General features: G+C 48.2%; 1 pseudogene; it reads left to right on the top strand.

Annotated features, from left to right (window-relative positions):
* Window positions 1-21,143, top strand: part of LOC142435732 (large ribosomal subunit protein uL3 pseudogene) — a 136,400-nt pseudogene extending 115,257 nt beyond the window's left edge.
* Window positions 21,144-23,633: the final 2,490 nt, after the last annotated feature.

Genomic DNA, 23,633 nt, shown 5'->3' with positions numbered 1-23,633 from the left:
GATACCGACCCCTGTGAATGGGTAGCTCAACCCCAAAAGAGGTCCTGATCCACAGGTTGAGAACTGCTGCTCTTAACTAACAGGTGTTTCTTTAAGATGTAGTTCAGTATATTGTTAGACGCCCAAGTCCTGTTGTTGCTGTTGTTAGGTGCCGTCGAGTGGATTTTGGCTCACAGCAACTCTATGTACAATGTACTGAAACGCTGCCCCGTCCTGTGCATTCCTCACAGTGGTTCTTTGCTTGCGCTCATTGTTGCAGCCACTGAGCTATTCCAAATTGTAGGGGCTGCCTCTCCTTTGCTGCCCATCTACTCTACCAATATCTGTGTCTTCCTCTAGGACAGTGCTTCTCAACATTCCTAAATCCACGACACTTTCATACAGTTTCCTTTGTAGTGGTAGACCCCCAATCATAAAATTATATTCTTTGCTACTTCATAACTCTCGTTTTGTTACAAGTTATGAATAGTGCCACCCTGTAAAGGGTTCGTCTAAGCCCCAAAGGGGTCACGACCCACATGGTGAGAACCGCTGCTCTAAATTTAGAGGAGTTTCTCTTAAGGTCTATTTCACCATACTGTTAGAAACTCAAGTCCATTTGTTGTTGTTGTTAGGTGCCGTCGAGTGGGTATGTCTCATAGCAACTCTACGCACAATATAATGAAATGCCGCCCTGTCCTGTGACATCCTCACAGTGTTTCTCTGCTTGCGCTCATTGTTGCAGCCACTGTGCTAATGCATCTTGTTGGGGACCGCCTCTCTTTTCCTGCCCTTTCATACCAAGATTTGGGACTTCCACTAGAGCAGTGGTTCTCAACTTTCCTAATGCCATGATATTTTCATACCGATTCTCATTTAGTAGTGACCGACCCCCCCCAACCATAAAAATGATTTCATTGCAGCTTCATAACTGTAATTTTGTTACTGTTATGAGTCACGACACCCCTGTGAAATTTTCATTCCATACCCACAAAGGGGTCGCGACACACAGGTGAAAATCCCCTGCTGTAATCTAAGAGGAGATTCTCTTAAGATAGAATTCAGCATACTGGTAGATGCACAAGTTCTGTTGTTATTGGTGTTAGGTACCATTGAGTGGGTTTTGGCTCATAGTAACGCTATGCACAATATAATGAAACGCTTTCCCATCCTATGCCATCCTCACAGTGGTTCTTTTGCTTGTGCTCATTGTTGCAGCCACTGTGCTAATCCAACTATTGGGTAGCTGCCTCTTTTTTGTGGCCTTTCTGCTGTACCAAGACTTTTGTCTTCCTCTAGGGCAGTGGTTGTCAAATTTCCTAATGCCATGACCCTTTCATACAGTTCCTCATGTAGTGGTGACCCCCATCATAACATTATTGTTACTTCATAACTGTAATTTTCCTACAGTTATGAATCATTTCACAACTGTGAAAGGGTCATTCGATCGCCAAAAGTGGTCGCGATCCACAGGTTAAAAACCGCTGGTCTAAACTAAGAGGAGTTTCTGTTAATATCTACTTCACCCTATTGTCAGAAGCACAAATCCTATAGTTATTGTTAGATTCTGTTGTGTAGCTTTCGACGCCTACCAACTCTAAGCACAATATGATGGAAAGGTGTCCTGTCTTGCGCCATCCTCCCAGTGGTTCTTTTGTTTGCGCGGATTGTGATTGTTGCAGCCACTGTTGTATTCCATCGTGCTGTGGGCTGCCTCTTTTTGCTGCCCTTCTACTGTACCCACATTTATGTCTCCCTCTAGGGCAGTGGTTCTCAACCTTCCCAATGTCATGACTCTTTCACACCATTCCTCATGTACTAGTGACTCCCCCTCCCCAATCATAAAATTATTTTCCTTGTTACTCCATAACTATAAATTTGCTACTGTTATGAATCAGGTCACCCATGTGATCCACAGTTAGAGAACTGTTACTCTACACTAAGAGTTTCTTTTAAAGTCTTCTTCAGCATATTGTTAGAGGCACAAATCCTGTTGTTTGGTGCCTTCGAATGGGTTTAGGCTCATGCCAACTCTATGCACCATGTAATGAAATGCTTTCCCGTCCTGTGCCTTCCATACAGTGGTTCTTTTGATCACACTCATTTTTGCAGCCACTGTGCTAATCCATCTTGTTGGGCACTGTCTCTCTTTTCCTGCCCTTCTGTACCAAGATATGTGTCTTCCTCTAGAGCAGTGGTTCTCAACTTTCCAAATGCCACAACCACTTCACACCATTCCTCGTGTAGTGGTGACATCCAACCATAAAATATTTGCATTGCTACATCATAATTGTAATTTTGCTTCTGTTATGGATCAGGCCACCCATGTGAAAGGTTCGTTAGTCTCCTCAAAGGCGTCTCGACACACAGTTGGAGAACCAATGGTCTATACGAATAGGAGTTTCTCTTAAGGTCTACTTCAGAATATTCTTAGAATCCCAAGTTCTTTTTATTATTGTTTGGTGCCTTTGAGTGTGTGTTGGCTCATAGCAACTGTATGCACAATATAATGAAACTCGGCCCCATCTCGTGCCATCTCACTGTGGTCCTTTGCTTGCGCTCACTGCTGCATCTATTCCATCTTGTAGGGGCTGCCTGACTTTTGCAGCCCTTCTGCTGTACCAACATTTGTGTCTTCTTCTAGGACAATGTTTCTCATACATCCTAATTCTGTGGCCCTTTCGTACAGTTCCCAATGTAGTGGTGGACCCCAAACATAAAATTATAAAATTATATTCATTGATATTTCATAACTGTACTTTTGCTACTGTTATGAATCAGGCCATCACTGTGAAGGGGTGTTTTGAAACACCCCCCCACCTGAAAGTGTTCACGACCCAATGTTGAGAACCCTGCTGTAAACTAAGAAGAGTTGCTCTTAAGATTTACTTCAGCATATTGTTAAACACACAAGCCCTGTTGTTATTGTTGTTAAGTTCCGCGGAGGGGGTTTTGGCTCATCGCATCTCTATGCACAATATCATGAAATGCTTCCCAAACCTGTGCCATCCTGACAGTGGTTGTTTGCTAGTGCTCATTGTGGGAGCCATATTCGGGGGGGGGGGGCTGGCTATTTTTTGTTGCCCTTCTACTCTACCAAGATTTGTGTCTTCCTTTAGGGCAGTGGTTCTCAACCTTCCTAATGCCACAACATTTTCATACCGTTCCTCATATACTGCTGACTGCCAAATCATAAAATTATTTTATTGCAACTTTGTAACTCTAATTTTTCTACTGTTATGACTGGGCCACCACTATGAAAGGTTCATTCATCCCCCAACAGGGCTCGTGACCCAAAAGTTGAGAACCGCTGAACTAAACTATTAGGAGTTTCTCTTATGGTCTACTTCAGCACATTGTAAGAAACACAAGTCCTCTTGTTTTGTTGTCAGGTGCAGTCGAGTGGGTTTTGACTCATAGCAACTCTATGCTCCATATAATGTAACGCTGCCCCATCTTGTGCGATCCTCACAGTGTTCCCTTAGCTTGCGCTCATTGCTGCAGCCACTGTGCTATTCCATCTATTTGGGGGCTGACTCTAAATTGCGGCCCTTCAACTGTATCAAGCCTTGTGTCTTCCTGTAGGACTGTTGTTTTCAGCAATCCTAATACCTCGACCCTTTCATACAGTGCCTCGTGTAGTAATGACCCCCCAACCAAAAAAATTATACTGTTGCTACTTCATAACTGTAATTTTGCTACTGTTACATATCGCCCCCCCCCTATGGGCAGGTCATTCGAACACCACCAAAGGATTTAACACTCACAAGTTGAGAATGGCTGCTCTAAACTAAGAGCAGTTTCTCTCAAGGTTTAGTTGAGCATATTGTTAGATGTATGATTCCTCCTGTTATTGATGTTCGGGCCGTGGAGAGGGTTTGGGCTCATAGCAACCTTGTGCACAATATAATACAGGCCTGCTCAGACTTGCATCATCCTCACAGTGGTCCTTTGCTTGCGCTCATTGTTGCAGCCACCGTGCAAATCCGTCTTGTATGGACTTCCTCTCTTCTGCTGCCCTTCTACTGTACTTGCGTCTTCCTCTAGGACAGTGTTTCTCACCCTTCCTATTTCTATGACCTTTCCATACACTTCCCAATATGTATTGGTGGTCCCCAAAGCATATAGGTTATTTTCTACTGTTTTTCCATGACTGTAATTTTGCAAGTCTTATGAATCTAGTCACCCTGTGAAAGGGTTGTTCAACCAACCAAAGTGGTCACAAATCACAGGTTGAGAACCGCTGTTCTAAATTAAGAGGAGTTTCTCCTGTGGTCTAGCTCAGTGTATTATTACACGCACGAGTCCTGTTCTTATTGTTGGTAGGGGCTGTCGAGTGGGTTTGGCTCATAGTTGGCTCATAACAACTCTATGCACAGTATCATGAAACACTGTTCCATCCTCTAACACCCTCACACTTTTCTTTTGTTTTCGCTCATTGTTGCAGTCTCTGTGCTAATCCATCTTGTGGGGGACTGCCTCACATTTGCTGACCTTCTACTGTACCCAGATTTGTGTCTTCCTCTAGGGCAGTGGTTCTCAACCTTCCTAATGCATGACTCTCTGACACCATTCCTCATGTATTGGTGCCCCCCCCCAATCATAAAATTACTTTCCTTGTTACTTTATAACTAAAATTATGCTACTGTTATGAATCAGGCCATCATGTGATATAGTCATTCTCCCCCCCACCCCCCAAAAGGCATCACGACCCACAGTTTGAGAACTGCTATTCTACACTAAGAGGAGTTTCTTTTTAAGGTATGTTTCAGCATATTGTTAGAAGCACAAATCCTGTTCTTGTTTTTGGCTGCCTTCGAGTGGGTTTTGGCTCATACCAACTCTATGCACAATGTAATGAAACGTTGTCCTGCCCTGTGGATCCTCACAGTGGTTCTTCTGTTTGTGCTCATTGTTGCGTCCACTGTGGTAATCCATCTTGTTAGGGACTACCTCTCTTTTCCTGCCCTTCTGTACCAAGATTTGTGTCTTCCTCAAGAATAGTCGTTCTCAACTTTCTGAATGCCACTACTATTTCATACCAGTCCTCTTGTAGTGGTGACGCCCCAACCATAAAATATTTTCATTGCTACATCATAACTGTATTTTCGCTTCTGTTATGGATCAGGCCACCCATGTGAAAGGTTCATTAGTCTTCTAAAGGCACTGTGACACAGTTTGAGAACCACTGGTCTAAACTAAGGGGAGTTTCTCTTAAGGTCTACTTCAGCATATTCATCGAAGCACAGTCCTGTTGTTTTTGTTTGGTGCCTTTGAGTGTGTGCTGGCTCATAGCAACTCTATACACAATATAATGAAACGTGAGCCCGTCTCGTGCCACCCTCTCAGTGGTTATTTTGCTTTTTGTTATTGTTGCAGCCATGGGCTAATCCAACTTTTGAGGGGCTCCCTCTCTTTTGCTGCCCCTCTACTGCCCTTTCATTCATTTCCTCAGGCAGTGATGAACCCCCAATCATAAAATTATTTTCATTGCTACTTCGGAACTTTAATTTTGCTACAGTTATGAATCAGGCCTCCACTGTGAAAGGGTCATTTGACACCCCCAAAGGGCTAGCGACCCACAGGTTGAGAACCACTGCTCTATACTAAGAGGAGTTTCTCTTAGGATCTACAGCACCATATTGTGAAAAGCATGAGTCCTACAGTGATTGTTGTTAGGTGTTGCCCAGTGGGTTTCGACTCTCAGCAACTCTACGCACAAGATAATGAAACGCTGCCCCGTCCTGTGCCATCCTCACAGTGGTTTCTTGTCTGCACTCATTGTTGCAGCCACTGCGCTAATCTATCATCTGGGGGTCTGCCTCTCATTTGCTGCCTTTCTGCTCTGCCAAGATTTCTGTCTTGCTTGAGGACAGTGGCTCTCAACCTTCCTATAATGCCACAGGCCTTTTATACCACTCCTCATGTAGTGGGTACAATCCCAGTCATAAATTTATCTTCATTGCTACTTCATAACTGTAATGAAGCTACTGCTATGAATTGGGCCAACCCTGTGCAAGGGTCGTGACCCACAGGTTGAGAATCTCTGCTTCAAACTATGAAGAATGTCTCTTAAGATATATTTCAGGACATTGTTAGAAGCAAAAGTCCTGTTGTTATTGTATTTAGGTGCCTTCAAGTGGGTTTTGGCTCATAGCAACTCTATGCAAAATGTAACAAAACGCTCCCCCATCCTGTGCATTCCTCACAATGGTTCTTTGCTTGTGCTAGTTGTTTCAGCCACTGAGGTATTCCAACTTGGAGGGGCTGCCTCTCCTTTGCTGCCCTTCTACTCTACCAACATTTGTGTCTTCCTTTCGGACAGTGGTTCTCAATCTTCCTAATTCCACGACCCTTTCATGCAGTTCCCAATAGAGTGGGGGACCCCCAGTCATACAAAATTTTTGCTGATATTTCATAACTGTAATATTGCTAATCTTATGAATCAGGCAACCCTTGTGAAAGGGTCATTCAACCCACTCACTCCCCAAAAGAGTTCGTGATTCATAGGTTGAGAACCCTGCTCTAAACTAAGAGGAGTTTCTCTTAAGATCTATGTCAGCATATTTTTAGAAGCTCAAGTCTTTTTTGTGTGTTGCTGTTAGTTGCCGTCGAGTGGGTTTTGACTCTCAGCAACTCTACGCACAATATAATGAAACGCTGCCCCGTCCTGTTCCGTCCTCACAGTGGTTTGTTGATGGCACTCATTGTTGCAGCCACTGAGCTATTCCATCTTGTAGGGTCTGCCTCTCACTTGCTGCCCTTCTGCAGTACCACGTTTTGTGTATTCCTCTTGGGCAGTGTTTCTGTACCTTCTTAATGGCATGGCTCCTTTATACAATTCTTAATGTTGTGGTGATCCTCCAACAGTAATTTTTTTTCATTGTTACTCCATTACTGTGATTTTTCTACTGTTATTAATTGGCAGCACCTGTGAGAGGCTCGTCTGAAACCCCATAGGGTTCGCGACCCATAAGTTAAGAACCACTGCTCTAAATTTAGAGGAGTTTCTCTTAAGATCTAGTTCAGCATATTGTTAGAAGTACACGTCCTGTAGTTGTTGTTGTTAAGTTCCGTCGAGTGGGTTTTGACTCTTAGCAACTCTATGCATAATATAATGAAACGCTGCTCTGTCCTGTGCCACCCTCACCGTGCTTGTGTGCTTGGCCTCAGTGTTGCAGCCACTGTGCTAATCCAACTTGTTGGAGACTGCCGCTCTCTTCCTTCCCATCTGTACCAAATTTGTGTCTTGCCCTAGAGAAGTGGTTCTTAACCTTCCTAATGCCACTACCCTTTCAAATCGATTCTCATTTCGTGGGGACCCACAACCATAAAATTATTTTCATTGGTACTTTGTCACTGTAATTGTACTACAGTTATGAATCGGGCCACCCCTGTGAAAGGGTCATTCTACCCTCCCAAGGGGCGCGACCCACAGGTTGAGAACTGCTGCTCTAAAGTTAAAGGACTTTCTCTTAAGTCCTACTTCACCATATTGTTAGAAGCACAAGTCCTGTAGTTATTTTTGTTGAGTGCTGTTGAGTGGGTTTCTGGTCACAAGAACTCTATGCACAATATAATGAAATGCTGCCCAGTCCAATGCCATGCTCAGAGTTGTTCATTTGCTTGTGCTCATTGTTGCAGCCCTGGGCTAATCAATCTTGTAGGGGCTGCCTCTCCTTTGCTGCCCTTCTACTCTACCAAGAATTCTGTCTTCCTCTAGGGAAGTGGTTCTCAACCTTCCTAATGCCACGACTCTTTCATACCATTCCTCATGTAGTGGTGACTGCCAAATCATGAAATTATTTTCTTTGCTACATCATAACTCTAATTTTTCCACTTTAATGAATGGTCCACTGCTGTGAAAGGGTCATTCGTCCCCCAAAAGGGGTCACAACCTTCAGTTTGAGGACCGCTGAGCTAAATTAACAGGAGATTCTCTTATGGTCTATTTAGGTACATTGTTAGAAAAACAAGTCCTGTTTTTTTTTTCTTGTGGGTTTTACTCACAGCAAATCTATGTCAATATAATGAAACACTGTCCCATCTTGTGCCATCCTTGCATTGTTTCTTTGGCTTGTGTTTATTGTTGCAGCCACTGTGCTATCCCATCTATATTGGGGCTGACTCTATTTTGTTGCCCTTCAACTGTATCAAGAATGGAGTCTTCCTTTTGGACAGTGGTTTTCAACATTCTTACTCACGACCCTTTCATCCAGTTCCTCATGTAGTCGTGACCAACCAACCATAAAATTATTTTTGTTGCTACATCATAGCTGTAATTGTGCTACTGCTATAATTCAGGCCACCCCATGAAAGGGCTGTTTGACCCCCTAAGGAGACACGACCCACAGGTCGAGAGCCACTGCTCTAAACGAAGGGGAGATTCTCTTAAGGCCTTATTCAGAATATTGTTAGAAGCACAAGTCCTGTTGTTATTGTTGTTGGGTGCAGTCGAGTGGGTTTGGCTCATAGCCACTCTCTGCACAATATAATGAAACTCTGGGGGTCTTAAAGGCTTGAAGGCAAACAGGCTGAAATCTAGCTCGGAAGCAACAAAGCCCACAGAGAAAAAGCACACAAGCCTAAGTGAACACGAGGTGTTGAAGGGATCAGGTAGCAGACACCAAAGAACAAAAACCATTATTGTGTGATCACCTTCCCCACATAAACACTGAAGATGAATGTGTGCATAAGTAAGTGTGGTGAAGAAGGCTGATGGTGCCCGGCTGTCAAGCGATATAGCGTCCCAGGTCTTAAAGGCTTGAAAGTAAACAAGCAGGCCGAGAAGCAACAAAGCCCACATGGAAGCATCACACCAACATGTGTGATCATGAAGTGCTGAGGGGACCAGTTTTCAAGCAACAAAGGCGGGAGGGGGGATTATATCATCGTGAATGAGGGGAGTGCATGACGGGGGACCAATGCCCACCTGTAGACAACTGGACATCCCTTGCGGAGGGGTAGTGGGAAGGAGATGAGTCACTCAGGGTTCAGTGTAGCAATAATGAAACCCACAACTTTCCTCTAATGATTAAACACTTCCTCCACCCACCTCTCATGATCCCAATTCTACCTTGCAAACCTGGTTAGACCAGAAGATACACAGCGCTACAGATGGGAACTAGAAACACAGGGAATCCAGGACAGATGAACCCCCCAGAACCAGCGGTGAGAGTGGCGATACTGGGAGGGAAGTGGGTGTAGAAATGGGAAACCGAACACAAGGATCTACATATAACTTCCCCCCTGGGAGATGGGCAACAGAAAATTGGGTGAAGGGAGACGCCGCGCAGTGTAAGATAAGAGAAAATAATAATTTATAAATTATTAAGGGTTCATGAAGGAAGAGGAGCAGGGTGAGAGGGGGAGAGGGGAAAAGGGAAATGAGCTGATTCCAGGAACCCAAGAGGAAAGCAAATTTTGAAAATGATGAAGGCAACGAATGTATAAGTGTGCTTTACACAATTGGTGTATGTATGGATTGTGATGAGTTGTATGAGCCCCAATAAAATGATTTTAAAAAAGAAAAAGAAAGAAATGTCTATAAATGAATGAAGGCAACATATGTACAAAATGCCTGATGCAATCAATATGGATTGCAACAAAAGTTGTAAGAATCTCCAATAAAAGATTTTTAATAAAAATGTATATATAATAAATATTTTCCTAACTTATATAAATGACTAATAAGAATAAAATTAAGCAGCCTGTGTTTATTATAGGAAAAAATAATGATAAAAGAACAAATGAGAGATTCAGCAGGAAGCAATGGATAGGAAAATATTATAAGGAAAGTTTTCTCTTATATGGAATGTACATTCTCTTACATGACAACAGTCAGAATATGCCGTAAGATCCTCAGACCAAATACTAGAATAAAATAGAGGAAAACATTCCCAACCCTTCAATATAATGCTATATGCTTTCTTTTATTTTCACAAAAGGTCAAATTCTTTAACAAAATATGTTGTTCATTCAAATTTTTAATTATGCATAAATTTATGTCTACTTGCATTACATCTCATAGAAAGGCATAAGAATTGTTTTTGCTCTATCTAAAACTAAATAGAAGATAGTGAAGGTGAAAAAATAGCTTTCGTGAATGTTGCTTTGAAATACAAATGGCATTGTCCTAAGAAATTAAAATGATTTAATTTTTAAAAATCATTTTATTAAGGGCACATACAACTCTTATCAAAATCCATACATACATAAGTTGTGTAAAGAACATCCGTACATTCATTGCCCTCATCATTCTCAAAACATTTGCTCTCCACTTAAGGCCCTGGCATCATGTCCTCATTTTTCTCCGCCCTCCCTGTTCCACCCTCACTCATGAACCCTTGATAATTTGTCAGATCTTACATATTTTGTCTCCCTTCACCCACTTTTCCGTTGTCCATCCCCCAGGGAGGAAGTTATACGTAGATCCTTGTAACTGAGGTTTCAGAGCTGCTGGGTGTGATGCAGGGGAGGCTCTGGAAGCAGCTGCAGACACTGCGGGAGTTGGCAGCCCAACAGTGAGGGTCGCTGCATCAGTGGGTACCAGAAAACTGGCTGGGGTTGCTTATTCCCCTAGATGCTACCCATGCCTTGAAGAGAACCGTGACAGAGGCCTGTAGACATGTGTCAGGAAAAGATGAGTCCTTCACTGTTTCCTCTTCCCACAAACCTTTGAGGAGAGCCTACAGGGCAGGGGCTCGGCTCCCTGGCTCCAGTCACCTGCCCTTCCCCACAACCACACCCTTGCCAGCCCAACTCCCCCTGACTGGGGTTTGCTTCTTGAATCCAGAGGAGCAGCCTGGGCAAAGACCATGAAGAACCTTGTACTTCAGGCAGCCCCTTTGATTGGATACCTTGACCTCCAGAATGTGGACACACGCACAATAACTGTTGGGGGACTCAGGCTGTCACCACAGGGGCCAGGATCTGAAGAGGATGCTGGCACTGTAGGGCTTCCTGAGGGAAGCCAAGGACTTGCAGAGCTGGCTCAGCAGCCAGCAGCAGGTGGCCATAGGGGAGAGGACTATGAGCACACCTTAGTGAGGAAGGGGCTAGGGGCAAGGAAGGTGCCCTGGAGCCGAATGAAGACGAGTAGTGGAGGGGGGGCTGCATGCACAAGGGGCTGATGGGGAACATCAGTCTGGACTAAGGACATCTGTGGCTTCCTATTCCCCTCTCTGCGTAGAGGGGCAAGTTCTGTGGCTGTCCAGTCCTGCCCTGCCCAGTCACTCACTGAGGTGTCTCACAGCCCACCAGCCAGGGCCCCCTGTGACCCCTCTCCTCTCTTCTCAGCTCCTCTTAACCAAGTTTGCAATGTTTCGGCACCAAGTGAAGATGGGTGGCCACCAGCGGAGAGCCTGCTGGAGTGGCGGCCCAGCACTGCCCCCAGGGCCCAGCAGTGGTGACAGGACCTACAGTGAGTAACAGCAGCCTGGCGCAGGGGTGAGTTTAGGAGGAGGTGCTGGACATGGGTTGAAGAGGCTTCCAGGGAGACCCTTGCTGTGCTGCGGCTCTGCCAAACCACTGTCTCTGGAGAGGGCCCAAGTTAAGGGTACCCAGGGCAGTCCCTGCTGTCTGCGGCCTGTGGAGGAGGCAAAGTTGGGTCGGTGGATCAGGGAGCCTGGTCACAAAGCCCACTTTGCAGGGTCACTTTCCCAAGCCACGGGCTCCCTGCCCCTGCAGGGGCGTTCTGGGAAGAGTTGAGCTGGGCTGAGGATGCCCTGCACAGCCCCAGGCTGACCCAGGTCACAGTACAAGCTACTGTGTTTCCAGCCCAGATGGAGCTTAGGCGAGATCCTGATTTGCCCATGATCCTAGCCCAGAGGCTGGCCCGGAGTCTCAGGGGCCCGGCATTTGCTGCATGCAAGAACCATGGAGGGGTGCAGCTTCTACCTTTGAAGGGTGTGCAGTCTCCTCCAAACACACAGCATGCCTGGGTGGCACACAACGTGGCTACCTGCCGAGTGCCGGGCTTTAGAATGACCCCACCTGCTGACTCATGGGGATCCTCCAGAGTGTTTGCAAGTCAGTAAATCTTTCCAGGAGCAGGGAACCTCTTCTTTCTCCTGAGGAGCAGTTAGTGGGCCTGAACCAGGCAACAGCCCAACACTTCCCAAGCAGGCCTCCTGGAGCATTGTTAGAGCAAGGGGTAAACTGCTAGTGATAATGGGCTCCTGGGAGGAGATTTTGCAGAAAGGCCTGAAGCGCTGAGCAAGATCTCAGGACGGTGGCCCTTTGGGAGCTTAGGACAAGTTCTAAACCCAGCTAGGAAGCTGAAGGGCTGAGCAGACAGAAGCTGAGGGGGAGGAATGAGCATGCTGGGATAACTGCTGACCCCCGCCTGGGGGCAGGGCTGCCTGGTTAGAGCTGTGGGAGCTGACTCAGGCCAGACCCCACCTGCTCTGAGACGCTGAGGCCACCCTCAAAGTTCACAGCCAACTGTCTCACGTGCTCGTCCGTATCCAGGTGGGTGCCTGGGGAAGGGGGTGGCTTCTGCAAGTGCTGCCACCCCAGGCCCAGAGTCCCACACTCAATGCCCGGGCCCTTGGCCACCATGCTGTCTCAGGAGAAAGGCACAAGCCTCCCAGATGCTGTGTCCCACTGGGTGGAGGCCCCCCTGAGGAGACATGGATCGCATCAATGAATCACACAATCTGCCTCTGACACCTTGAGGCCTCCTCACCCCCCACTATCATCATCCCAGTGCCGCTTCCCACTCTGGACTAGAGTGCATAGGTATTAGCAAGAGATAAAACTCACGACACATGGAACCCAGGAACAGGTATGGGAATAGAGATACCAAAAGGGTAGGGGGGTAGAGGATGGGAGGAACAGGAACCGATAGCAATGAATGACATATAACCACACACCCCTCGCAGGGAGAGGAGCAACAGAAACCTGAGGATAAAAGAGACAATGGTCGATGTGAGATATGAAAATAATAACAATCTATAATCTATCAAGCAACCTCGAGTGGGGGAGGAGGAAAAAAAAGGGGAGCTGATCGCAAGGGCTCAATAGAAAGTAAATGTCTAGAAAAGAATAATGGCAATATACGTATGACTATGTCAGATACAATTGGTGTATGGATTGTAACAAGAGTTGTAAGAGCCCCCAATAAAATAAATAAATTTAAATTTAAATTAAAAAAAACACTCCAAAAACCTCCATCTGAACAGTGAGGCAGTGAAGGGACAAGAGTCCCGAGTCCCTCGGCTCTCACACAAGGCCACCAAAGGCTACCTCTAAGTGGGGGTCTGGCAAAGTTGTGGATGGGTGGGCAAAGCTATCAAGCTGCCCGTGAGGGACTTCATTGGCCCTGGAGAACTGGGTGGGAAGGAGGGGTGGCGGGCAGAGTAGAGGCTGAGTAGACACTTGGTAAGGCTGTGGGATTGAGCGGCAGAGACATGGAGGTTTGGACATGAGTGGTGGTGGACTCAGGCTGGCTGTGACGCTGCCTCGGTACCAGGTCCCCTCACCCCATGCTCTCCCGTGCTCTCCCAGGCTCCAGGTGCAAGACTATGCCTCCTGGACAGCCAGTGTGCAGTGAGATTTGCAGGTGGTGGAGGAGCCCCAAGACCCCGGCAGTGGAGCCCAAAGCTTCAGTGTCCACCAAGAGCTGCGGGCCAAGCTGGAGGCCCAGAATGAGCTGCACCAGTGTGCCACCCAGCGGGGACAGCAGGTGCTCCAGGCTACAGGGCCGTCCGCCGTGGAAGTCGGCTCTCCTTTCTGGCCCTCCCCCAGCCCACTGTACCACCGCACCCTGGCCCCTCAGGGACAAGCACCTTTCTTATCTATTTTTTTAATCATTTTATTGGGGGCTCGTGCAATTCTTATCAAAATCCATACATACATGCATTGTGTCAAGAACATATGTACAGGCTCTTCCTCTAACTGTAGCGGCCTGAGGTGACCTGCTAAAATGGTTCGCTACTAATTTGACCCAGAAAACCCTACAAAATCCTGCAAATACAGAGGATCGAATCTCTGGGTCCACTTCAAAAACACCCGTGAAACTGCCCAGGCCATCAAAGGCATGCACATCTGGAAAGCCACCAAATACTTGAAAGATGTCACTCTGCAGAAGCAGTGTGTGCCTTTCCGACGGGACAATGATGGTGTTGGTAGATGTGCCCAGGCCAAACAGTGGGGTGGGACCCAGAGTTGGTAGCCCAAAAAGAGTGCTGAATTTTTGGTTCACATGTTTAAAAATGCAGAAAGTCATGCTGAACTTAAGGGTTTAGATGTGGATTCTCAGGTCATCGAGCACATCCAGGTGAACAAAGCCCCCAAGATGCACCACCGGACTTACAGAGCTCTTGGCTAGATTAATCCACACAGGAGCTCCCCCTGCCACATTGAAATGATCCTGACTGAGAAGGAACAAATCGTTCCCAAGCTAGAAGAGGAAGTTGCACTGAAGAAAAAGATTTCCTAGAAGAAACTGAAGAACAAAAACTCATGGCTTGGGAATAAATTAAGCTTAAATAATAAAAGTTTTTTTTTAAAGAACATATGTACATTTGTTGCCATCATCATTCTCAAGAAATTTGCCTTCTACTTGAGCCCTTAATATCTGCTGTTCATTTTCCCCCTCCCTCCCCACTCCCCCCTACCTCACGAAAACTTCATCATTCATAAATTAATATTATTTTATCATGTGTTGCACTGTCCAAAGTCTCCCCCTTCCTTCTTCTCTGCTGTCCCTCCCCCAGGGAGGAGGCTATTTGTAGATTCTTGTAATCAATTTCCCCTTTCCACCCCACATTCTCTCCACCCTCCAGGCATCGCCACTCTCACCACTGGTCCTGAAGGAGTCATCTGTTCTGCGTTCCCTGTGTTTCCAGTTCCTATCTGTACCTATGTACACCCTCTTATCTAGCCAGATTTGTAAGGTAGAATTGGGATCATGAGAGTGGGGGGAGGAAGCATTTTAGAACTAGAGGAAAGTTATAAGTTTCATCGTTGCTACCCTGCACCCTGACTGGCTCATCTCCTCCCCACAACCCTTCAGTAAAGGGTGTCTGGTTGGCTACCAATGGGCTTTGAGTCTCCACTCTGCACTCACCCACATTTTCAATGATATGATTTTTTGTTCTTTGATTCTTGATACCTCATGATCCCTTCAAAACTCGTGTTCACACAGGCTGGTGTGTTTCTTCCATGTGGGCTTTGTTGCTTCTGAACTAGGTGGCCACTTGTTTATCTTTGAGCCTTAAAGATCCCAGATGCTATATCTTTTGACAGCCAGGCACCATCAGCTTTCTTCACCACATTTGCTTATGCACACGTTTGTCTTCACTGATCGTATCAGGAAGGTGGGCACCCACTGATACGATTTTTAGTTCTTTGATGTCTGATAACTGGTCCCTTCTACAGCTCATGGTCAGCCAGGCTGGTGTTCTCCTTCCATGTGAGCTTTGATACTTCTCAGCTAGATGGCCGCTTATTTATCTTCAAGCCATTAACACCCCAGACGCTATATCTTTTGATAGCCGAGCACCGTCAACTTCCTTCACCACATTTGCTTATGCACACATTTTTCTTCAGCAATCGTGTCGGGAAGGTGTGAAGCCTGGAATGCCAATTTAATAGAACAACGTGCTCTTGCATTGAGTAAGTGCTTGAGTGGAGGCCCAATGTCCATCTGCTGCCTTAGTACTAAACCTATAAATATATGCACACAGATCTGTTTCCCTACACTCACATAAATATATTTACATATGTATATTCCATTCTTTGGACCTCTATAAATACCCTTTGTCACCTAGTTCTCTCCTCTATTTCCTTTTACTTTCCTCTTGTCCCACTATCATGCTCAGCCTTCATTTGGGTTTCAGTAATTTCTCTCGGTTACCTTGCCCTTGCTGAATCCCTACCAGACCACTCACACCCTCCTTGCTACTGATTTTGGATAACTTATTGCTCCCCTGTCCCTGGGTTGTTCAGCACTACCCCTTTGCCCCCTTCTCTCCCACTCCCCTATTCCCCCGGAACTATTGGTCCCCTTGTTTTCTCCTCCAAACTATTCTTGCAGTCTATCCTATCTAGATAGGTCTGTAGAGATAATAATATGCACCAAAGATCAAGTCATTGCAAGATAGGCAATGAGTGAGAACACAGCAATGACAACAAAAAGGAAACCAATTACCCATAGAAGAATAAATTAATTTTGGAAGGCAAATGCTTTGAAAATGATGAGGGCAAAGAATGTACAGATGTGCTTTATACAACTGATGTAAGTATGGATTGTGATAAGAGTTGTATGAATCCCTAATAAAATGCTTTTTTAAGAATAAAATAAAAGAAAAAAAAATAAAGAAAGAAAAACCTATACATAGATGAATATCTGATTTTTAATCTCTAGGCCTGTCCTTCAGTCAGGTCAAATGGAGTACCATGCTTTGGCCCCAGAGTCTGTCCTTTGTACTACCTCAGAGGCTCCCTGCTCTGCTCCCAGGGTTGCTCTGCCACACACTTTTAGTGGTTTGCCTCAGTGCAATAGGATCAGTCTGGGCCAGTTCTAACCCTGAGTCTCCAGTGTTGTCCCCCTTAGGGCCCTGGGTCATCAATGAACGGTGTGTCTCGTGGTGGGATAAGCCACATTGTCCACTCTGTCCATTGGCTGTTCAGAGCTGGTATATCGTCCTCCAGGCCTGATGGGCCAGGATGTGCTCCACTCTCTCTTCCTCCCCCTTCTTTGCTCCCATTTGCTCTGATCAAACATGCCCCTCTCTCCTAGATGCAGATTCAGTGCTGTCCTCTGAAGTAAATTCTTCTGGGGGCAGGGGCAGTTGTCCACATAGCTGGTATGGGAGCCCAGCCCTCAGGCCCCTCCACTGGCTCCCCACTCCGTGCGGGCACACTGCATTCATCTGGCACTGACTTTATATCTGGTCCCTCTTTCCCTGAGGAAACACAAACAATACCCTCCCCTTGGGTGGGACAGTCAGGCACCTTTTCTCTGGAGCTTCCCTCAGCACCACCTTCGGTTGTGTCCATGCCCAGGCCCAGGTCCAGGAAAGGCTATGCGCCCTGCAGGATGCTTGGGAGCAGGTCTTTCAGGCCTGGGAACGGAATCAAGGGAGACGGCAGGCCATGCACCACAAGCAGCTCTTCCTCAGACAGTGTGGCATCTGGACAAGATCCTGCAGGCCCAGGAGACAGCTCCCCTCACCACACACAGACACACTGACCCCAGGACCTCCAGTCCTCCTGTAGTACCACCCCAATACCCCTTGCTTCCTGGATCACTGGCTGCTATTCTGATACGGAGCTAGATAGTGTGTCTTCCCAAGTGGCCAAGGGGACACCTGAGCCTCAGGTCACTCAGGGCAATCTCATCCCCACACCTGGCCCTTGCTAGCCAAGCCCTACGCGGTTTCGTTGGAAATTGATGGGGCTCCTCCCCACCTCGTCAGAAGTTGGTATGTTCCTAACGGCCCCCAGGTTGGAGTGCTCTTCTTCCTCAGGTTCCTACCCCTCCTGCTCAGCACCCACCTCCCCACCCCCAGCCGCAGGCCCCTTGATGCACCCCCAGAGAGCCCAGGCTGTAAACCAAGGTTCTGGCAGATGTTGCTGTCTAGGGTTCCCTTTGAACCACCATCTCTGCCCCCAATCCCCCCCCCACCTCTGTGTCACCTCCATGGCTGCCCCAGGTCTTCCAGGAAGCCAGTGCCCTGGAGGTCTCTGTGGAAGAGGTGGAGCGGCTGATCCAGAAGCATGGCTCCTTCCAGAGGTGTTGAGCACACAGGAAAGGGAGGTGATGGCCGGACGGTCATGGGCGTGACCCTAAGGCCGGGGTATCCAGACTGTCGGGGGCACACGCGTGAGGTATGTATGCACACCGAACCTGTGCTGGTGGGTGAGGGATTACCAAGGAGCCAGGGGGTCCAATGCAGGGCTGGTGACCAAGCCGAGGTGCCCAAGCACCCAGAAGCACATGGGGATGGGTTAGGCCACACTCTGGGGACCACAGAGGGCATTTGGATCTGCCCATATAACATGGCCCCTGCTTCCTTCTGCCTAGGAGCCTGGCCAACACTCAACTGCAGAGCTGAGGGGTGCCCCCCGGGACTTATAGTGAGGGCTATGGGCTGTGAGCCAGCCCCAGCAGGGGTACACTCGGTACTCAGGGCTGGGTCCACCTCCCACCTCCCACTACGCAGGAGGCTGTGCTGATAGAGCAGGCCAGGGTGCTGCCAGGCCCCTGGGTTCAGGGCCTGCTGGGCACGGTACGTGAGCGGCCGGCTTGAGTGGAAGCCCTGGGAGAAGGTCAGCTACACAAGCTTCACACCTCTCTGATTACTGCCGGCTTTCTCAGGGCTGCTAGCCAGGTCAGAGGGCACCCCAGCTGAACCCCATTTTACCTTTACAAGTGACCTTCAGCCCACTAGGGGCCAAGGGGCGGCCTGCGGTGGAACCGGATGTGGAGAGTTTAATGGCTTTTCCAGGGGCAAAGCTAGGACTGGAGCCCAGGGCCCTTGATTCTCAGACCCGTGTGGACAACTGTCATCCTGATGGGCAGAGTAGACAGGGCCCCAGTGGTGGGTGAGGGCCCCCCCCCCCACATGAGAACCCACCCATGGACCCTGCCCAGCCACTTCCTAGATCTGAAGAATGATGCGCATGGGCCCTGTCATCTTGGGTGATAGAAAAATTATTGTGCTGTCCCTGAGCTTGGTCAGCATTTCACTCCTTGGCACAGCCCGAGGGGGAGACGGGTTCACCGCTTGGGCCCAAGGCAGTATGAACATCAGGGCACTCATGTCCCCATCATCACACAGGACAGCGACTGGATCCAGGGGTGGGGCCAGTAGCTGGAATAGCCTGTTCCTCATGGGGACAACAAAGAGAAGCTGATGCGGTTTCAGAAACACCTGGCCTATGAGACAGAGATCCCATGGAAGGGAGGCAGGAAGAGAATTGACAGGAAGACCTGGGACCCCTGCTAGGTACCGGTTTTCCATCCAGCAGCCTTGTCCCCAACACCCGCAGTGTCACTGTGCAGACACTAATCAGACACTGTCACCTGCCTGAGGCCAATTCCAAGACCAGCCAGAAAGAAAGGATCGAAGAGAACCCTGGGCAGAAGGGCAGAGGCCAAGCCTGTAATGTGCCCGTCCTCCACAGGGTGCCCTTGCTAGAGTCCTGGACCTTGGGAAGGATCTGGAGAGCATGGAGAGGCTGCTGCACAGACACGAGGCCTTGGAGCAGGAGATGGGCCTCCTCCAAGTTCAGGGGCAGGTATGCCACTGGGTCTAGCATCGGGTCCAGGCCAAGGGACCTCTTCTGTGGGACCCTGCAGAGGAAGAGCTGAGCCAGTATACTCCCATGCCAGGGGCCTCTTGAGCACAACCTGATCCCCTTCCTCAGCCTCCGGACATCCCCCATATCCCGGAGCAGAAGGCAGCCCTCCTCTGCCAGAGAAGCCTGGGGTCAGCCCGCAACCTCGGCCACAGGTGCCAAAAGTTTATGGACAACAGCTCCAGAGCAGAGCCCAGAAGTGGTATGGACACCCTTTGGGTCCATTTCTTCACTCTTGCCCCCCTTCAGCAATCAAGTCCCATGCATCTCCTTGACTCCTTGTTTTAGGGTACAAAAGAGACCTTCAGGACAAACAATGTAAAGAAAACATCGATCAAGTCTTCAAAGAGACCACGACCACACAATGACCCAGAAACATCATCCGTGAAACAAATCCAGGGAGACTCATAAGTGAGTAAGAAAGAGGTCTACTGGTGATATCTAAAACAGATGGAAATAGAGTTACCATATGCCCCAGCAACCCCCCCCCCCTTACAGGGCAAGAAACAAACCAAGGTCAGACATCTGTGCTCCAAATTTCATTGGCACAGTTCACAATTACAAGGAATTGTAAACAACCCAAATTTCCAACACCTGACAATTGGATTAAAAACCTGGGGTACCTCTACCAGCGGGGATCAACGATGTAATCTCACACCGGATGTTCTTGGCGCCCCAGCATGGGTCTCTTGGCTTCCTGCCTCGGAAGCGCAGCAGCTGGCACGGCGGGAAGGTGAAGAGCTTCCCCAAGGATGACGCCTCCAAGCCGGTCCACCTGACGGCCTTCCTGGGCTACAAGGCCGGCATGACCCACATTGTGCGCGAGGTCGACAGGCCAGGCTCCAAGGTGAACAAGAAGGAAGTGGTGGAGGCCGTGACCATCATGGAGACCCCTCCCATGGTGGAGGTGGGTATCCTGGGCTATGTGGAGACACTTCGCGGCCTCCGGACCTTCAAGACAGTCTTTGCGGAACACATCAGTGACGATGAGAGCAAGCGGAGGTTCTACAAGAACTGGCACTAGTCGAAGAAGAAGGCTTTCACCAAGTACTGCAAGAAGTGGCAGGATGACAAGGGTAAGAAGCAGCTCGAGAAAAACTTTAGCAGCATGAAGAAGTCCTGCCCGGTCATGCGCGCCATCGCCCACACCCAGACGCGCCTGCTCCTCCTGCGCCAGGAGAAGGCGCACCTGACGGAGATGCAGGAGAACGGGGGCTCAGTGGCTGAGAAGCTGGACTGGGCCCGGGAGAAGCTGGTGCCAGTGAACCAGGTGTCGCGCAGGATGAAATGGTCGACATCACGGTGGTGACCAAGGGCAAAGGCTACAAAGGGGTCACCAGTTGTTGGCACACCAAGAAGCTGCCCCGAAAGACCCACCGAGGGTTGCGCAAGGTGGCTTGTATCGGGGCCTGGCATCCCGCCCGTGTGGCCTTCTCGATGGCCCGCGCTGGGCAGAAAGGCTACCACCACTGCACAGAGATCAAGAAGAAGATCTAGAAGATTTGCCAGGACTACCTCGTCAAGGACGGTAAGCTTATCAAGAACAACGCCTCCACCGATTATGATCTCTCTAACAAGAGCATCAACCCCCTGGGCGACTTTCTCCACTACGGGGAAGTGATCAATGAGTTTGTCATTCTCAAGGGCTGCATGGTGGGCACCAAGAAGCGAGTGCTGACTCTGCACAAGTCCCTGCTGGTGCAGACAAAGCGCCGTGCCCTGGAGAAGATCGACCTCAAGTTCATCGACACCACACCAAGTTGTGCCATGGCCATTTCCAGACCGTGGAAGAGAAAAAAGCTTTCATGGGACCACTCAAGAAAGACCGGATTGCCAAGGAGGAAGGCGCATAACAGATGGTACAGCTGGTGGGATCAGAATAAAGATTTCTTTTTCAGTGGGGGGAAAAAAACTGTGGTACATACATACAATGGAGTACTACGCATCGCTAAAAAGTAGTGATGAACGTATGAAGCACATCACTGCATGGGAAGAACTGGAGGAAAACATGCTAAGCGAAGTAAACCAAGCACAAAAGGACAAGCACACACTGTGTCCACGGATGTAAGCTTTAAAAAAAATGCAAAAGGGACATAGGGGAAAAGCTACTGTATGAACATTCCTGGGGTGAGGACCAGGTAATATGGCAGGGACCAGACCAAATTCAGGGATACACATGGTAGACAGATAAAAAGAGGCGAGGAAAGAAAAATAATAATAATAATAAATAAATGGGTAGCGGGGTCACAGGGCACTAACCCGCCCAAGGGTGCCACCGTGAAACCCCTATATCTCTGATCTGCCTGCCTCTGTGCCTTTGCCTGTGCTCACCCTTTCACTACTTGGCTCGGTCCTACACCTGTTCTTTTGTGTCTGGCTTATGTCATTACCAGCAGCCCTGCTGGCGTAGTGGTTACAAATTGGACTGTGATCTGTAAGACCTGCAGTTCAAGTCCACCAGCTGCGCCTTGTGAGAAAGATGAAGCTTTCTATGTCTGTAAAAGAGTTACCATCCCCGGAACCTGTGGGGGCAGTTCCACTCTGCCCTTTAGGGTTACCATGAGTCAGAGTTGACTGGATGGCAGTGAGTTGGGAATTTTATTTATTTCATTCCCAGCATGTCTTTTCAAGGTTAATTTGTGACCTGACATTTATCCCCCTATTTTAATGAAAGGACACCACTCCGTTCTAGAACTCGAACTCACTGACTTGGTCCATCCATCTGTCCACGGACTCAAAGGCGTCTTCCACCTTTGGCTGTCGTAACTATAATGCATTGATTTCCATAATTTAAAAGAAAACATTTTGACATGATGTTTTTAGGGGACACAGTGAGACCAGAGCATTTGTCCCTGCCGGTGAAGGGACTGGAGGTCAATCCTTTTTTTTCCTTCTTTTTTAAGTGTCTCTATTCCCATCTAGAAAAGTTGGGCCCCTCTCAGGACTGTATATGGTTTCTCTCCTTGAAACAAAAAAATCCATTGTTGTGCCCATTACCTAGAGGGGGGAACGAAGCTTACAAGCCAGTGCCCAGAACCGACACCCACAAGGCTGGTGGCTGGAGGAGGTCTGTGTGCCCACTGTGGCTGCAGGAGGGACAGAGGGGCCTGCAGGGGGGCCACTGGGCCTCAGAGACCTTCCAGGCGAGGCTACAGGAACTGCAGCAGCTCTGGGGCAAGATGAGGGCCAACTGTAGGAGGAAAGAGGCCACGCTCCACAAGGCCTGCAAGGTGTGATTGTGCACGCCCTGGGCCAGGTTGGATGGTACCCCAGGTTGCCCAGTGCCCACTGCTCACCCCACGTCCTGTCCCAGGCCCTGCATACGGGGGAGCATCTGGGAGCTGGAGAGCTGGCTGCATCCTGTGGAGGGGGAGCTGCGAGTCCCTGGCAGTGGATAGGACCGTCCTGGGGTGGATGAGCTCCAACTGGGGGCAAACAAGACTCGTTTCAAACACCAGCTCTGTCTCCTCTAAGGGCCCGTGTACAACTGTGACAACACAACATTGGGTCCTGCTGGGTCCCCATTAGCATCTGGGAGCAAGGCTATTTATTACAGGGAATCCTACCTTTGTCCCTTGGTGTTAATTGCAGACTCACTGGGTGATGGATTGTATCTGACATGCACCACGTTTGCAGCAGCAAACACCAACACTTTGTCAAACTCCATTTGGTATTGCTCCATCCCTCCATTATTCTCACTAATGACAAAAATAATTAACACATTTATATAAAAGCACAGGATGAGGAAAGCTTTAATTTATGTATCTAGCTCAGGGTCATCCCTCTTATCAATATATGACAATCTAATGAGGCTTAATTAAAAAGTAGCAGTGAAGCAATTTAGGAAACTTCGGGATTGTCACGAGTCCTGGTTGTGACAGCATGTTTTGTGCACCATGGAAGATAACAGATTTGTCTTCTGTGGTATCTCATATCCATCATCCCCAAACTACCTGCTCTTAGGGGTAGAGAGAGCGAGCTTGTCTTTGAAAAAAGTGCCTGGGTTTGGTAGCTGCTCACAGGATGGCAGGTGTAATGTATTATGAGAACTTAACAAGGCTCTGAGAAGATGGCTATTGGAAGGTCTGGCTGGAGGGCAAGGTCATGGCCCTGAAGGATTCAGGATCCAGAAGTCAAGTCAGAACTGGATGCCAGAGACTTTCTCAATCCAGCCCTCTTTGCCCCTCCCCTAAGGCCAATATATTTCTAAGGGTTATGGATTCTACTTCAGAATCTTTCTCAAACCCAGGGCCCTCTTCACCATTATTGTCTAGACCTGGTCACCTCTTGCCTTATAAATAAAAATATGGGTTTATTGTAAGTCTGGGTCTGTTAGGTTTCTC

Source organism: Tenrec ecaudatus, assembly GCF_050624435.1.
Source record: "Tenrec ecaudatus isolate mTenEca1 chromosome 1 unlocalized genomic scaffold, mTenEca1.hap1 SUPER_1_unloc_13, whole genome shotgun sequence".
NCBI classification, from domain to species: Eukaryota; Metazoa; Chordata; class Mammalia; order Afrosoricida; family Tenrecidae; genus Tenrec; species Tenrec ecaudatus.
Note: the sequence above shows the minus strand (reverse complement) of the source record. Positions and strands in the feature narration are given on the sequence as shown.